We start from the raw sequence: 18,704 nt of genomic DNA on the forward strand, positions 1-18,704 counted from the left end.
TAGAATGAGACCATTCTCAAGCACATAACTGCAATTTCCTTCAGCCATTTAATAAATATACAAGCATTGCCAAGGTCAATATGTCAGGTCTTGGCAAACTGATGCAATAGTTATTATTTTTTTTTTATTGCAAACATATGCCACAAAAAAAAGAAAACAATGCAGCTACCTAGATCTACCTTTCATAGACTTGCAATACAAAGTTTGCAGTTGAAAACCTAACCTATCACATATCATTTTGATAGAATTGTATGATGGCTTCCTAGCACACATGGGGGCATATTACCAAGCAATAGCGATAATTATCGCTATTGCTTGGTTAGAGACAAAAATATACAGCTGAGCTGCGGCGATTTTTATCGCAGATAAACCTTGGTATTACCAAGGTTTATCAGGAATGCGATAAAAATCTGCCGCAATGCATAATATCGCTGAAAAGTCAGCGATATTCATGCATTACCAAGCTAAAAAAAAGCGGAGATAATCCCCCTTGATAATATGCCCCACGATTTCTTAGAACAGGTATAGAAACCTTTATCAGTTATAATACACAACATAGGAGCTCACAGAAAAGCAGGAGTTTTGTTAGCACAAAGAAGAGATATTACTGGCTCTGAATTACTGTAACCTGAAGACATAGTTTATGTATACGCTACGACTAAAACAAGGAAATAGGATAAATAATGCAACAAATAAAGCATTTGGAAAGTAAAGTATTGCCACACCAGCCCTAGCTGTGAAATGTACTTCTTTTTGGTGATCTTTCGCATGTGATGGGACTAAATGCAGTCATTCACAGTGCAGGAGAGACAGCGGCTGAAGTGGGCTGACCCTTTGTCCCATGTTGCATTTTATGGTGAGCTGAAGGCAAATATGAATGATAGTTGAGTAGACCAGTGGGTGAAGAGGGATGGTCGAAAGCCTCTCTATGTATATATGTATGCATTTTTATTTGCAAATTGTTTGATTACATGAGGTTAGTGATGCAGCTAAAGCTGTCTCTATGCCAGACCTGAAAATAATATTTCCAAGTGCATATCTGTCACTTCCTCCATGTAGTTAATATGTAGGTGAATGATCTAGTACCCTGTGACACATATGCAACTACAAGATACTACATTCTGACACTCTTCCCCTATACATTGTGGACTCCCACACCTCCCCTCTTCATACCCTTTCTCCATCAAACAAATTCAAATATGATCCTAGTGCGTTTTTGCCACTCTCTTTCCACAATCAATATGGAAATGACATTAAAGTACTCACAGTGCTCATGACAGAAACACGGCGCCACAACCACTGAAAATGAGACCAGTAACACTTGCTTTCCAAAAATGATTAATCAGAGACAAAGGCAGGGCCGTCTTAACAGCATTATAGTCCCCCAGGCAAAACAGTGCACTGGGCCCTGCCTACACAACCACTAACAGGAATAAAAATGTTAAACGGTAAATTGGTGTTAAATTCTGGTCTGCATGGGGCCCCTATGCTCGTGGGACCCTGGGGTAACTGCCTAGTGTGCCCATTCGTTAAGGTGGCACTTCAACTAGGCAGGTGGGGAAACAGAATAGCTAACTGCCCCAAAGATGAAAGAACTAACCCACATCTATCTAGACCAGAGGTCTTCAATCTGTGGGGCACGACCCCCAGGGGGGTCGTGGAGTCCTGGGAAGGGGGTCGCAGATTCTGTTGGAGCGTGCAGCAGTTCCTGGCGTCAGGCTGATTGAGGCCGGGTGATCACGGTGGAGGCCTAATTCACGCCTCATTAACAAGTACAGGTCTTCTGAAGACCTGTGAAGTACTCGGGTGTGCCTTTCTGTGTGTCCCAAAGCTGTTTCAGCCGGGCTCACTTACACGTGCTGGGGAGTGGGGGGGGGTGGGGGGGTGTCTGGGGGAGGAGGCTGTAGCCCTTTGAGTTCAATCAATGGACTTAGCTGTGGGGTTTATTTTTATTTTTAACGTTTTATATAGCGCTAGCTTAACCCGTAGGTATCAGAGCGCTTTACAAACACACATAGCAAACAGCAGAAGGACATTACAGTCATTGGTTCAAGTCCCACATACCTGGCGCCTGTGCAGGAGAAATGTGCCTGAAACTGTTCTTCACCGTGAGGTGTTTATACAGCCTGTCTGCCCCCCCCCCCCCAAGCAGGGAAGCACAGAGATGCCCTCCCATGAGAGAGGAAGAAGGAAGAAGACACAGAGAGATACTGACCCCACCCCCATGAGAGAGGCACAGAAAAGGTGGGTGGATGAAGGATGAATGTATGTGTGGATGGAAGGATGAAGGGTGGGTGGATGGATGGATGGATGGAAGGAAGGATGAAGGATGGATGGGTGGATGTAAGGATGAATAGATGGATGTGTGAAAAGGTGGGTGGATGAATGATGAGTGGATGGATGTAAAGATGAAAGGGTAGATGGATGGATGAAGGATGAATGGATGGATGTGTGAAAAGGGTGGATGAATGATGAGTGGATGGACGTAAAGATGAAAGGGTGGATGGATGGATGAAGGATGGATGGATGTGTGAAAAGGTGGGTGGATGGATGGATGAAAGGGTGGGTGGGTGAATGATGAGTGGATGGATGTAAAGATGAAAGGGTGGATGGATGGATGAAGGATGGATGGATGGATGTGTGAAAAGGTGGGTGGATGGATGGATGAAAGGGTGGGTGGATGAATGATGAGTGGATGGATGTAAAGATGAAAGGGTGGGTGGATGGATGGATGAAGGATGGATGGATGTGTGAAAAGGTGGGTGGATGGATGGATGAAAGGGTGGATGGATGAAGGATGTATGTATGGATGGATGTGTGAAAAGGTGGGGGATGAATGATGGGTGGATGGGGGTGGATGGATGGATGGATGGATGGATGAAAGGGTAGGTGGATGGATGAAGGATGGATGGATGAAAGGGTGGATGGATGAAGGATGTATGTATGGATGGAAGGACAAAAAGGTAGATGGATGAAGGATGGATGTATGGGTGGATGGAAGGATGAAGGGTGGGTGGATGGATGGATGGATGGAAGGAAGGATGAAGGATGGATGGGTGGATGTAAGGATGAATAGATGGATGTGTGAAAAGGTGGGTGGATGAATGATGAGTGGATGGATGTAAAGATGAAAGGGTAGATGGATGGATGAAGGATGAATGGATGGATGTGTGAAAAGGTGGGTGGATGAATGATGAGTGGATGGATGTAAAGATTAAAGGGTGGATGGATGGATGAAGGCTGGATGGATGTGTGAAAAGGTGGGTGGATGGATGGATGAAAGGGTGGGTGGATGAATGCTGAGTGGATGGATGTAAAGATGAAAGGGTGGATGGATGGATGAAGGATGGATGGATGTGTGAAAAGGTGGGTGGATGGATGGATGAAAGGGTGGATGGATGAAGGATGTATGTATGGATGGATGTGTGAAAAGGTGGGGGATGAATGATGGGTGGATGGATGGATGGATGGATGAAAGGGTAGGTGGATGGATGAAGGATGGATGGATGAAAGGGTGGATGGATGAAGGATGTATGTATGGATGGAAGGACAAAAAGGTAGATGGATGAAGGATGGATGTATGGATGAAAGGGTGGATGGATGTATGGATGGAATAATGAAAGGGTGGATGGATGAAGGATGGATAGGTGAAATGGTGGATGTATGGATGGAAGGATGAAAGGGTGGATGGATGAAGGATGGATGTATGGATGGAAGAGTAAAAGGTTGCATGGATGAATGATGGATGGATGGATGTGTGAAAAGGTGGGTGGATGAATAGATGGGTGGATAGGTAAAGGATGGACGTATGGATGGAAGGATGAAAGGGTGGATGGATGTGTGAAAGTGTGGGTGGATGAATGATGGATGGATGGATGTGATGAGGTCTAACAGGCGCATTTATGGTTGTCGATAGTTGTTGATGATGAGGAGTACCAGTTTCTAGAATCTTTTGTCGTAAGGGGGTCCTTACGCCTAAAAAGGTTTTACAAGGGGGTCTCGGCATCAAAAAGTTTGAAGACCTCTGATCTAGACTGAATTTTCACACCACCGCAGTAAATCTAAGGTTGTAAAGAGTCCAAGATTGGCATAAGCAATCAACATTGTCATGTCAGCAGTCAAAGTGTATATATAAAATCACCTTTTAGACCCCTGGAATTTTGTTGACTGATGCCCATACACTGATCTCCAGATACATGATAGTTGGGACAATATTGTTGCATGCGGACACATGTGGGTAACATTTGGATATATTAATGCTTAGGTCAAGTGAAGGGAGGCGGATTTCATTTTCATAGTGTGGCTGAGACACCCAAAGATTTGACTTGTCCCAAAATGGCAGATGTATGGCCAATCAACTAGGAGGCTCTATATCTGTTTGTCTGCTCAGTGGTGCACTGGTTTTGGTTGCACTTTGGGGATAATGTATCAAGGAAATATATATATGGTCCATTGCATAATTGTGTGGCAAGACTGGTCCATTTGTTTAAGTGTGACTCTCATTTTGTCTCCTTCCTCATACAACCTCCATTGTCATTGACTGCAGCCCTAGTGAGGCTCCATGTAAGTGTGGACAAAGAAAAGGGCATGCCCTCCTTGGGACTGTTAGGGTATGTTAAAGGCAATGGGCCAGAATACTGCATGGGACCCTGTGCAGCACCTTTGCACCTTACAAGCACATCAGTAAATATGACATATCACCATGAGTGACCCACTGACCTCCAGGGTAGGATTGGTAACGTAGGAACTCGGGAAATGCCAGAGGGGCTGGTGTCCGAGTTCCAGCTGTGGGCAGGTTTTTTGAGCAGTCTCTGGGTCCGATTTGGGTGGTTTCTGCGTTGTTTGGATACCACCAGCGGCCCAGTGGGTGCCTAAGTGTCCTTTCTGGAGGCAGATGGGCGTTCATTACCTCCATTTTATCAACGGGCAGAGGTGTCACTCCCTTTCTCTTGCTGGGCTGGCCCTTTAATATATACATATTGAGCGGAGGCAGGGGGGCCTAAGCAAAAGTGGCCTCACTTGATTTCAAGTGTGTTTCACTAGTGTAAAATAATCTGTGCATTTTTTCTACCCCCTCGCCCCCCTTAACAAAAATTCGCAGAGGCAGTGTTTTGCGGAAAGGCAATATGCAAATGTGGGCCTTTTTTTTAGCGAGCCTGGTCCAATTTTTAATCCCAATCCAACCCCGCTCACCTCACCTTACGTTACTTCCACCAATCCATGCACATGAAAAAATGTAGCCACTCGTGTCACTCAGGTGCATTCAATCAGAGAAGTCTCATCAGCCTTCCACTCACAAAACACATCAAATATACTAAATACACACATCATTGCGTGCTCACTTGGCAGTCATGCATGCAACACACTTTCCTGACTTCTTCTGTTCACATAAACTTAGATGGTATTTTTGTTACAAATTCCCGACTCTCTCAGCTAGCATTCATAATACTGAAGTTAGTGTTACAAGTGTCTTTCAAATCCATTATGCTCCTCTTCTACTACTTCCATCTGTCAACAACTCAGTCTACTTTAACATGACTGACCAATACATCTCTCAACTCTGGGATATTAGAGTTAACTACAATGACGATGTCTAGCTATGACCAAAAAGTGTTCTGTGATTTCAATCCTCCTTGCGATGCATCGATCAAGACTACGAAGAAGGCCTTCTGCAACCTGCTGAACACTTTGAGTTTACTCAGCCTCTTACACAGGCAACACATATTATAGAGAACACCCCTAGACTTCATAGGCAATGCCATGAACACCTCACTTCCTCAGTCACGGCCCGCACAGGTAAGAGCAGTGGGCGGGGTTGGTGGGGGGATTCGACAGAGGACGATGAGGGTAAATTAATTATTTATTTAATTTTCTCTCAGCATTGTCTGTCAAATCCTCCACACCGCTCTTACTTGCACAGACTGCTCCTGCACTTCCTGTTCCTCAAGACTCGTTGATTGGTCATTTCTTGCATTCGTGACCTTCAAACTGCGGCACCCATCACTCACTCACAGAGGATAACTAAAATCAGCAATTCAGTTAGCCCTGCCATGCCAAAGCGTCCCTACCAGCGTACCACATTACTAGCTGTGGTCACTAGGGGCCACCTCTGAACCTGACCTGCTGCATGAAGGTCCACTTCAGAAACTCTCCAGCAACAAATGTGTCTTAAGAGGACAGGAGTGAATGTTCATTCAGACTTAGAATCTTACGGTTTCATTTCACCCATCCAGAATCATCTTCTCAAATGGATACACAGTCAAGATTGATATCTGCACAACAGTGACAGCATTGTCTAAAACACAGAGGGGCCACGAATGTGAAGGCCCTTTGTGAATCAGGCCCAGAGTCTCAGAATAAAGCTGTGGTTGCAGTGGACACAGAAACTACCAACACCTTTGTAGTGGGTAGAATGCATAGAGATCAAGGTACATAATTGTATGTACTGGTTTTGGGGAAGGGGGAACTAAAATAAGGATGTAGACAAGCAGGGCATTAGTGATCCAGAGAGGGTTACATTTGTTATTCCAGGCAGATATTGGAAATCAAGTCTTATAAAAAAAAATGCTTCTATTGTGCATTAATAATTATTAAAAGTGATGTATACAATTAATTAAAAGTAATGTATTATATTTAATAACATTTATTGTTACATTATTTTAACCACAACAAAGGTTATTACAATATTTCATATTTCATCAAAAATAATAACCCGTTTTCAAAAGATATTTTTAACCTTAAATTATATTTATTTAAAGATTTTTCTATGTGAAATACTTTAATTCAATTTAATATTCTTTCCTAGGGGATTTTATTTTAAGGTCTTTTCTCCATTACCTTCTATGGGAGTGTGTTGCAGTATCAGTAGTTGTCCATGTGTGGTGCTGGACTTACTTGATCTCTGAGCTGGAGTAATTTACTCCCGTTATGGGTCCTTTTTTGGCTGTAATAACTTTAGGGGGGCAGTTTGTGAATATCAATGGACTTACTCTTTTGTGTGTGGATACATGGCCCTCTCCATTAACCCCTCATTAACTTTCCCTTAAACTGTCTTTACTCCTCCATATTCCCCTCCCCTTTAGTAGTAAGCTTCCCCCAGCTACTCCTCCCTCTCCCTCCCACCATTAATACTAAAATGTATACTTACATGTGCTGAGACTCTGCAGTTGGGAGATCTCTGCACAGAAAAAGATAGCAGAGGTGAAGGCATAAACTCTGCACTGAAGCTTATGAATAACATGTTGTAGTTCAGTTGTAGTAATATTATAGTACTACAAACATACTATAAAATGCAGTTTGTGAAGGGCCTCATGGTGTTTGGGGGCGCGGGAGTAAGTGTGTGCAAATGTGTGTGTGGGTGTGTTTGTGTGTGTGTGCTTAAAGTATCTTGAGGAAAGGGGGAAGCATAAAAGTTTCTCTGTGCTTGCCATCTATTTGCAAACTGTCTGCAATTCCAATTACTCCTTCACCGATGAGTATGTTGCCTTTCCTGGGTGCAGACATGAGAGCAAAGTTTTACGACAGTCACCTCTTACACACAAATTAGTTTTTGGTGATTAAGGTGACATGCAGCAGCTATGATTTTGTAGAGAAAGGAGTCACAGTCACTTATCATTTCACCTCATCACAACACACATCCATAGCAATAATTTTGAAGGTATGCATGTATAGGTTGTATATTACACCACATAGTGCACCACATTATAACAAGTGTTACATTTCTTTGTTGCATGTGATGCCAGGTATGCCCTCTCTCTCCTTCTCACCCCTGTACAATGTCCAATGACAAAGCCTCAAAAGAGGTACAATCAATCAATCATAACACTTGTATAGCACGCTACTCACCCGGCAGGTTCTCAAGGTGCTTGGGGGAAGGGGTATGCTATTGCTCGAACAGCCAGGTCTTGAGTTGTCTCCTGAAGGCGAGATGGTCCTGGGTCAGTCGAAGATGGATGGGGAGGGAGTTCCATGTCTTGGCCGCCAGGTAGGAGAAGGATCTGCCACCAGCGGTGGCTCTTCGGATACGAGGGCGAGGCTTGTCGAACGTAGCTGGCGGGTGGGCGTGTAGAAGGTCAGGCGGTCGTTGAGGTACTTGGGGCCCAGGTCGTGGAGAGATTTGTGTGCGTGGGTGAGGAGCCTGAACGTGATCCTCTTGCTGACGGGGAGCCAGTGCAGGTCCTTCAGGTGGCCGGAGATGTGGCTGCGTCGGGGGATGTTCAGGATGAGTCGGGCAGAGGCGTTCTGGATGCGTTGGAGTCTTTTCTGCAGCTTGGCTGTGGTTCCGGCGTAGAGGGCGTTTCCGTAATCCAGTCGGCTGGTGACGAGTGCCTGGGTGACCGTCTTCCTGGTTTCGGTCGGGATCCATCGGAAGATCTTGCGGAGCATGCGTAGTGTGTTGAAGCATGATGAGGAGACGGCGTTGACTTGTCTGGTCATCGAGAGGGAGGAGTCCAGGATGAAGCCCAGGTTGTGTGCGTGGTCTGTTGGCTTGGGGGTGGCGCCCAGGGCGGGGGGCCACCAGGAGTCGTCCCAGGCGAGGGCGATGGTCCCAGGACGAGGACTTCCGTCTTGTCTGAGTTCATTTTCAGGCGGCTGTTCTTCATCCATTCGGCGACGTCTTTCATCCCTTCGTGTAGGTTTGTTCTGGCGGTGGCGGGGTCTCTGGTGAGGGAGAGGATCAGTTGGGTGTCGTCGGCGTAGGAGATGATGTTGAGGTTGTGCTGGCATGCGATGGCTGCAAGAGGTCTCATGTAGATGTTGAAGAGGGTGGGGCTGAGTGATGATCCTTGCGGAACGCCGCAGATGACTTCGGTGGCCTCGGATCGAAACGGGGGGAGGCGGACTCTCCGTGTTCTTCCGGTGAGGAATGAGATGATCCACTCCAGTGCCTTCTCTTGGATACCGATGTTGCTGAGGCGTTGAACTAGGGTGCGGTGGCAGACGGTGTTGAACGCTGCAGAGAGGTCCAGGAGGATGAGGGCCGCTGTTTCCCCGTTGTCGAGCAGGGTTCTGATGTCGTCGGTGGCTGTGATGAGGGCGGTCTCGGTGCTGTGGTTGGCTCGAAAACCAGACTGCGAGGGGTCGAGGGATCCGTTCGTCTCGAGGAAGGCTGCAAGCTGTCTGTTGACGGTCTTCTCGATGACTTTGGCAGGGAAGGGGAGGAGCGAGATGGGGCGAAAGTTCTTGAGGTCGGTGGGGTCCGCTGTTGGTTTCTTCAGTAGGGCGCTGAGCTCGGCATGCTTCCAGCTCTCCGGGAAGGTGGCGGTGTTGAAGGAGGCGTTGATGATGTCCCGCAGTTGGGCTGAGATGATGGAGTCGGCCTTGTTGAAGACGTGGTGGGGGCAGGGGTTGGTCGGAGATCCGGAGTGGATGGTGTTCATCGTGCGGGCTGTGTCTTCGGTGGTCACCGAGGTCCAGGAGCGGAGGGTGGTGGTGGAGGTCGTTGGTTCGGCAGTTGGGTGCGTTGATGGTGCGCCAAAGCTGTTGTGGATGTCGGCGATCTTGCGGTGGAAGAACGAGGGGAGAGAGTCGTAGAGGTCTTGTGAAGGAGTGATGTCGTTGTTGCCGGTGCTGTGGTTGGAGAACTCCTTGACGATGCTGAAGAGTTCCTTGCTGTCGTGGGTGTTGTTATCCAGTCATTCCTTCAGTGATTTCTTCTTGGTAGTGCGGATAAGCTGGTGGAGCTTGCGGGTGGCGTGTTTGAGGGCGGTCATGTTGTCTGTGGTCTGGTCGAGCAACCAGGCTTTCTCGAGGGTGCGGCAGTTTTTCTTGGAGTCCTTGAGTTCGTTGGTGAACCAGGAGGCTTTCTTGCTTCTGGGTCTGCTGGTAGGGTTCTTTAGTGGCGCGAGGTCGTCGGCGCAGTCGGTCAGCCACTTCGTGAGGTTGCGTGCTGCTTCGGTGGGGTCCGCTGTGCTGGCGGGTGGGTTCTGACTGAGGGAGGTGGTGAGCTGTTCGGCGGTGATCTTGCTCCAGCTCCTGTGGGGAACCTGTTGTGGGTGGTGGTGGGTCGTGGTTCTTTTGAAGCTGAAGTGGACGCAGCTGTGGTCGGTCCAGTGAAGTCCTGTGGAGTGGCTGATGGTGATGTGCTTGCTGGATGAGAAGACTGGATCAAGCGTGTGGCCGGCGTAGTGGGTGGGGGTGTTGACCAGTTGCTTGAGTCCGAGGTTGGCGAGGTTGTCCAGCACGGTGGTGGTGTTGGGGTCATTGCTGTTCTCCAGGTGGAAGTTGAGGTCCCCGAGGAGGATGTAGTCGGCGGAGGGGAGGGCGTGCGGGCTGATGAAGTCGGCGATGTCTTCGCTGAATTGTGTGCGGGGTCCTGGGGGTCTGTAGATGAGGGTGCCTCTGAGGGTGGTCTTGGGGTCGGTGTGGATCTGGAAGGGAAGATGTTCGGCCGCCGTGAGGGTGTCGTCGGAGTTGGTCGTGATGCGAATGGTGTTCTTGTGGACGATGGCGATGCCTCCTCCAGTCCGGTTGGCGCGGTCCTTCCGGTTGATCTTGTATCCGTCCGGAATTGCAATGGCGATGTCGGGCGCTGAGTAGGCGTTCATCCAGGTTTCTGTCAGGAAGGCGGCGTCTGGAGATGTGGTGTCGAGGAGGTTCCAGAGTTCCACGGCGTGTCTGTGGACGGAGCGGGTGTTGAGCAGGATGCACTTCAGGTGGTTACTGCTGGTGATCGTCTTGGTGGGTGCGGTGCAGGTCCGGATGCAGGAGAAGTTGCAGGATCGGCAGCAGAAGGGTCCGTGGGTGCGTCTCGGGGTGGCTCGGTAGCATCCGGGGGTTCGGCCGGTATTGAGTGCGTTGAGTGTTGCAGCGTCGTAGGTCCAGCGGATAGGTTGGCCTCTGCGGGGGCCAGGGGTCCTGGCGCTGGGCGTGGTCCAGGCGCGGACGGGCGCAGACGGGCTTGCCTTTGGCACGCCATCAGCACACAATCGGCGCGCCCGCTGCGCGTGACCGCTGCGCGTGACCGCTGCGCGTGCGAGGAGGCATCATAAGAAGGGAGCCGGGAGGGAGGTTCCGCTGGGTGGCGGGAGCGGGGTGACCAATCGGCTGGCGAGGGGCGGGCCGCAGGGAGGCAGCGGTGGGAAAAGCGGGAAAGACGAGTGCGGGCGGATCAGCGGCGGCTGGGTCGCCTGCAGCGGCGGAAAAGTACACCAACAGGAAGTAGGCGGCAGTAACTGTGGCAGCAGCAGCAGGAGGAGCGTGGGGGCGACCCGGCCTAGGTAAGGCACAGTGGTCGCTCCCGAACGAAGAGAGAAGTCCCCTTAAGAAGGGAGCCGGGAGGGAGGTTCCGCTGGGTGGCGGGAGCGGGGTGACCAATCGGCAGGCGGGGGGCGGGGCCATAGGGAGGCAGCAGCAGGAAAAGCGGGAAAGACAAGTGCGGGCGGCTCAGCGGCGGCTGGGTCGCCTGCAGCGGCGGAAAAGTACACCAACAGAAAGTAGGCGGTAGTAACTGTGGCAGCAGCAGCAGGAGGAGCGTGGGGGCGACCCGGCCTAGGTAAGGCACATAGGGCACACATACATTTGCAAACCATCTTTAAACACACTTCAGATATCTTTACTATACAGGTGGGTTACTTCAGTATTCTCCAGATATTGTGTGCAAGATTCTAGTAGCTTGTTCCATTACATGTTTATTCAACAGCATCATGCAACAAGGCTGACCTGTAATCTTACCCCTGAACGGGGCCTATACCAGAGGTCATGGTCTGCAGCTGTGGGACCAACAAGTGACCTAATTTTTCACCCAAGCTGCTAGCTTGGCTGCTGCATCACAGTGGTGGACAGTGTCAAGTCAGTTATGAATGGTGGACTATGACACCAATATTGCAACACCATGATGTCACATCTAAACTAGCAAGTATCAATCTTATATGCATCCACATGAACATCACTCATACACTCTTTTAATCCCAGATTACATGTTATGACTATATACATAAGTCACACATGATAATTACATTTTGAAGACATATCCTAACACCCCACATGTTCTGTATGTATTTAAAACTCTAAGTAATACATATTCACAAACATGCACTTCTAAATGCTTTTCCAACTTCTTTTTTTTAATTTCTATAAAATACAAAGGATAATTTCAAATCTACAGGCATGTTTCTGTTTTCCTTTTCAGTCATACCCATTTAATCTGCTTACTTACAGGAGATTTGGGTCTCTACTATGTAGATGGGGAATTTCAATGCATAGGTGGAGAACTCCGCAGTCAATGCAAATTTCTCAGACTATTGCGACATACATGATATGTCATAAAGGAACAGGGAGTAGGCTATTCCTAAGCCATTCAAGGTCCACTGTAAGGCATGGCTGTGCACAACAGGTGAGTCAGGGAGAGTCGGAAGTGATGAGAGGACCTCAGAAGCTGGGTAAGATTGAAGACAGATTGGCTTGAGTATCTTCCCAGACCGATACACAGTACCCCACACTCTCCCAACCACATTGGGGGTCCTGAAAACAGCATGGATGGTCCTAGCCACTCTTCTAGATGCCAATGAGCAGCAGCACGTGGGTGGCAAGACTTATAATAGTAAATAAAAGTAACATTTGTCATGTGTTTTGAAAGTTTTGTAGTGTCATATCTCCCTTTTTTGGTTGGTGTATCTGAAAGTTTTATGTTGTCAAGTGAAATGTAACTTTAAATGAAAGTTAGAAATGGGATTAAGGTATATTTTGTTTTGTATAGTTGGAACCATTGCCCCCACTGTTAAAAGTGATAGCTTCATGTTGAAGTTTCTAATGCAAAGTGGAGTGGTTTATATGACATTTTCCATCATTGTTACAATTTGCAAAAATATATTCCAGTTTTGATATTTTTGACACGAAGTATTAGACATATTTACTCAAGGTTCTTTAATTTTCCCTTTGCTTTTCCGTGAGCATTCAAGGAGAAAGCGGGACAGAGCCGGACTATGAGTTAAATATTAGGTGGCCCTCGACTGGTTGGTAGACAAGTGATGAAGGTGCCAGTACCAACAAAGAGGAGAGAGCATCCACCTGAAGGTAGGGTGTACCCACCCAGATAGAGATTTTATTCCAAGCCGAGGTACCCTGGGTAGAATCTGAGGAGACAGACTGTGGAATTCCTCCTGACCAACATGAACTAACATCTGTGTTGTTCCAGGAGCAAGCCATCCAACATCAAGACCTGAAGTCACCCTTTCCCCAGCTTAATAAGATCCCATTACAACAGGGCCTTCAGATGCACCTTCTGCTACCTCCCCTCCTAGAGCAAGTGCACGTACAGAAGATCAATGGTGGTGGGTGAGATTCACCCCTCAGCCCTCATGTGGTGTTGAACTCATGCCCTTGGAGTATGTGACCATTATCTTTCACAAGGTTACGTAGCATGTGATTGCAGGTCAGCAGGTGATCATATGAGTCCATAAGGAGTGGTGGTGGTGGAGGTGAAGGCTCATAGAGAGGCACAAGTTGACAAGCACAGAGAGATCTGCTGCCTCCTATCACCCTGGACCATAGCAATATCCACACATTCTGTGTCCCCCAACAACCCATAAAGGTGCTGTTGTGCCCCCAGTATGTATTTCCCTATGCACCATAAACCTACCCAGATCTTCAGGTGGTGTCTGGTCCTGCTCACAACTCCAAGAGTCTCCAGAGGTCCAGATGGTCCTGGTCCCTTCACACAGGACAGCCTTTCTGATTCTCCATTAGGGCTTGGGATTTGGCTTAATATTTTTTTCAGTCTTTGTACTTTGCCAAACTGAACATTAATTTAAGACATTTGATCATTCTTTGGAATTGTTTTGGAAAATGTACAATTCTTTTTATTGAACATTATCCCCCTTATACCTAGACTGGTCCCCTGATGTCCCCGACCTGTTTCTTTAAGTTCCCATTGCCTCCAAGTTGAATCTCTCTTCATGGATTAAAGCTCTATTTTTGTTCTTTATTCTCTTATCAAAAACAATTAACTTTTTGATAAAGCTCATGTTTGAAGATTTCCTTTCAAACTTATGAATAAATCTATATAAAAACATATCTTTCAAACTTAACTGTGGTTTTGCTCTTAATTTTGCACATCTGAGTTGACATGATTATACATGGATGTGATTGTTTTGTGCTGGAATTTATTGTGATATGTTTTACACTCTGTAACACATTACAAAACATGATTCTAACACACATGTAGACATGGCTAGGCATACAAGACATGTCACAGAGGTTAAAGGTTAGTTTATGGGAAATTTGTCCAAAGTGATAAACAATAGATTTGTTCACATGTACTTAAAAAGTTTTAAGAGGGATGATTTCCATAATTGGAGCAAGTTTTATGACAGAGTCACTGGTAGATTAAAAGGTCGAGGGGCCGTGTTTGTTCCCCAGGCCTGAGGCTCAATAAAATGCTCTACTTCTCAATACTAGGCCCCCTGAAGGATGAATTGGTATTTGTGGTTGGGAAGTAGGAGCAGATGAGTTAGTGTATGGTGCAGGTGGACAGTTGGTGAAGGTTTGTGGGTAGGGTGGGACTTACATGTTGCAGTTGTGTCCCAGCTGACTAAGGCCGATGCATTGGCCTGCAGACTTATACACATGTCTGGGTGATATGGCCTGTGCCATCTGCATAGCTGAGGCATCTTCCTCCCGCGACAAATGAAGATGTTCCTGGGGCAACTTTTGCATGTGTTGGAGATATATTTTTTAATCTCTTCCAAGACAAGAGTCTGTCTCTATATCAACCTAAATTCTTTTCCTGTTGAGCTAGGGTAATTTGATGAATATCCCCCCCCCACACACAGATGATTGTTGCTGGAAAACCTCAAAGACTGCTCTTCCCAGTGGAGATGATTTGCCCATGCCCCTTCCACTCCTATCCCTTCCCACTGCATGCATGGCAGAGTAACAAAGTAAGCTGATAGTGTATTACATTGAGGCTTGGCCTATGGGAGGTTGTGGGAGGGAGATTGTTAAATGATGGCAAGGACCTCCTCACCAGGGGTTTCTTTTCCCTAAGTGGCTGTAGAGAAAACAGGATTTGCACCAGCATTGGACGGTGGAGCAGGTAAGTTGCCTGTAGGCTAAGGAGTGGTTCAGGAGTGTCCTGCATAGCACATATGAGCATCCATGAATTAGAAGCTGCTGGCTGGGGAACTGTATAGGAAGGAAACTTTGGCCAGCATGAGGTTTTTTTAGGGAGGTGTCCCGGGTAGGACAAACAATCTCCTTTTCCTTCTCATGTTGAGCAATGAAGCCTGCAGACATGGCATTGTGGATGTGGACAGGGTTTTATTCTTTGATTGCACCCTTTCCTCCACTTGTGGTTGATAATTTATCATTATCAGGCTATTTAATTTCAGGAGATTAAGGAAAAGGGAGGTAAAGTTAGGAACTTTCAGATAAATACGGTGCACATTCCTAAAAACAGAAACAGTGTTCTAGGGTTGTGAAAACTTTGTGAAAAATAAATACCACTTTTTAATGTACAAAGAAGACACATTGATATTACCTAGTGCTAGGTATGAACTTTGGTATGTCTCATGACATGAAATAATATTTTACCTGCTCTAGCCACGAATGCTTCCTTTGCAGATGGAAATGTAGATGTCAGTTGCTGATCACTGGAAGAAGGTGGTGGACATGTGCCCTTAGACTCTGCACCTGATGAAGTAAAATAACATTTCAGATTGGCGTCAGTTTCACTAAGGATAATTGTAATATTTTAAAATGATAATCTCGAGGCAATTAAAACTTCTATTCATCTATGCAATTTTTAATTAAGACAGAACACTTTCTCGGAGAACAGGCACTTTTTTAGAAATGAGAAGGGTAAGAAGTAAGATAGAAATGACTGTTCATTGAAGCACATGTATTTGATGTTATGGACTTACCTGATCAGATGGTAGAGGGTGAAATTCGAGATTTTCAGAATATCCTCTGATGTTTGATGGCTGGATGTAGTGAGGACACCAGGGGATGTTGTATTAATGAAGCTGCAAAGCTTATGTGTGTGTATATATATATATATGTGTGTGTGTGTGTGTGTGCTTATACATGCTTTTATATATATATATATATATATATATATATATATATATATATATATATATATATATATATATATATATACACACACATATCTATACTACTATTATAAAGAGAGAACTTGCACCTTTTGGCAAGGTAATCTCGGGAACCACAGCGCCAATCTACACACCCGATACATCTTTGAAAATGTCAGGGTGTGTAGATGGACATAGGCTATATAAATTTTTAAAAAAAGCAAAATAAACAAATTAATTTACAAAACAAAGTAGTCCCCTGAAAGTAGCGCCGGCCGGGACCTAGCGCTGGCCGCGACGCGAGGTGCGTCATGACGAAGGAGGAGCGGCGGCGTCATGGAGGAGCGGCGTCGTCATGGAGGAGCGGCGGGGTGGTGGTGCAGTGGTGCAGTGAGTAGCGGCGGCGACGACATGAAGAGGCGGCGGTGCAGTGGTGGCGACATGAAGAGGAGGAGCGGCGGGTCAGGTAAGAAAAGTAAATAGGCGGGAGGGAGTCGGGGCGGTACTCGGGAGGCTGGAGGCGGGGGGGCGGGAGACTGAAGGCAGGGGGGCGGGAGACTGGAGGCGGGGGGTCAGGAGGCTGGAGGCGGGGGGGGCGGGAGGCTGGAGGTGGGGGGGCGGGAGGGAGTTGGCGGGTGCACCGCTCGACAACATGCTGCCCCAGCCACCTTCTGGCCACAGCCTAAAAATGCAGCCCCCAGCCCCCTTCTGCCCCAGGCAACGCTGGGGCGGGCTGCTAGTATATATATATATATATATATATATATATATATATATATATATATATATATATATATATATGTTCACTAAAAAAAGCAAGGGTTACAGGGACATTATAGTTAGGAATTAGCATTTAGAAAACCTTAGAAATTCACTGACAAAAGAAACCAGAACATACTCAAACAACCAAGCTGTCAGGTGCAGCTCCTCCCAGGTGCAGCAGCAATAGAATGCATGCAGGAGCCTTTCTGGGGTTTTGCAAGGCTTCTGCTTCTGAGGAGTCCACGGCAGCCGGCAGGCACCTCCCAGGTACTAAGGCGGCAGCCGAAGACGTCAAAAGCAGCAAAAGGCAGCAAGGAAAGTGGCCGGGAATGCGGCTGTGGGCCACCGCCACCACAGGTGCTCAATTCCTCCGTGGTCGGCCACCCGCGAAAGTGCTACGCAGGGGGCCCCTGCTGTCCAGGCGGCAGGCTCAGGCTCAGAGCTCAAAGCAGGGGGCCGGGGGCCAGGAGCCAAGAGCCGAGCGCCAGCTGGATCGGCGTCTTTCTTGCACGTCACTCTTTCCTCGCGCTTGCGGTCGCTGAAACCAAGGAGTGGGCTGAAACCAAGGAGTGGATTACTCACCCATACGTAAACTCACGTACCCACTCACACACCTATACAACCACTTAGACACCAACTGACAGACAGATACAGACGTTCTTACAAGTCACTCACCCATGCATTCACTGAGACACAATTATTCACTTATACAGTTACTCATACACCCACTTAATCATCCAATTGGGCACTCATACACCCACTAATTCACCAATACACCATGGTATGTATATTTAACACTCATAAACATTTTTTTAAACGCTCACAGTCAGTGGCTAATGTCATCAGTGATGTCATCAGTGGTGTCACTGGCCATGTCATGAGTGATGTAATATGTGGGCCATCTTGGAATTCAGCAATTTATGTACTTCTCATTTGCGTTGTGTTAGGTTAGTATTTATAAGGCTATATAGTAGCAGCTGCCACGTCTACTGTACCCCACTGAGTTTTCCTTGTCATACAAGCTTAATGTTAGCGTCTGTAACTCCATTTTGCAGTTCGTAGGCCATGTCACACTGTGACTGGATTGAACTCCAATTATCTATATTGCTTGCCTCAGCAGAAGACTGTGTTCAGCTATTTTTTTCTCTTGTGTTCAAGGTTGGATTCCGACTTACTAATGAATAGGCCATTCTGCCTCTGCATGCCTATCCTTCTTTGTAGCCCTGCTCCTACGTTTGGAGGAGCAGAGCCCTAGCAAAGCAACTTTGACATAGTGATAGTGTGTACCCATCTCGCAGGTGGTAGCCCATCCTTCTGTGCCTTTTTTGTTCAGGAGCGGCTCAAGCCGGTAACTTTCCACTGTGGGAGTGGTTGGGGGTTGTCGGAAGAATGATTATGCATTGCCAAATGTTGGGGAGCCAGTTCCTTAGACAGCCATCCCTGGATACTGGTCAGATTGGGCTTTGCTGCAGTGTATTTTACTAAAAAATGATAGTTTGTATTCCCTACTGTCTGACCGACTCTTCACTTGTTTGGAAGGCTATGAGGTGGTCTTAAGTGAACCGATTGACCCTAATCGGGTCATTTCCTTTACTATAGCTGCTGAATTTCTCTGGCTTTGTATGAGTAAAATGTCAGCCTAACTAGTAACTATTACGTCCCTGTAAACTTTGTTTTTTTCAATGAATGGTTTTTTACAATTCTATTTCCTAACTATAACGTTCCTGTAACATTTGGTGTTTTCAGTAACTTTCTACGTTTTTTTAAATGCTAATTCCTAACTATAACGTCCCTGAACCCTTTGTTGTTTTCAGTGAATTTCTATAGTTTTTAAAGTAGTAGTCACATTTGCAGAGTAGTGTAGAAAACCAGCTCTTAGGAATTCCACTGTGTAGGACTTACAGGAGGTAC

General features: G+C 46.9%; 1 long non-coding RNA gene across 1 annotated transcript in view; it reads right to left on the minus strand.

Annotated features, from left to right (window-relative positions):
- The window catches only part of LOC147711955 (uncharacterized), a 216,337-nt gene that overhangs the window by 111,649 nt on the left and 85,984 nt on the right, over positions 1 to 18,704 (minus strand). The window contains exon 2 of the long non-coding RNA XR_015295730.1: positions 15,532 to 15,630. This is a non-coding gene — a long non-coding RNA (uncharacterized LOC147711955). The remainder of the gene's footprint in view (positions 1 to 15,531; positions 15,631 to 18,704) is intronic.

Source organism: Lissotriton vulgaris, chromosome 5, assembly GCF_964263255.1.
Source record: "Lissotriton vulgaris chromosome 5, aLisVul1.2, whole genome shotgun sequence".
Taxonomy (NCBI): domain Eukaryota; kingdom Metazoa; phylum Chordata; class Amphibia; order Caudata; family Salamandridae; genus Lissotriton; species Lissotriton vulgaris.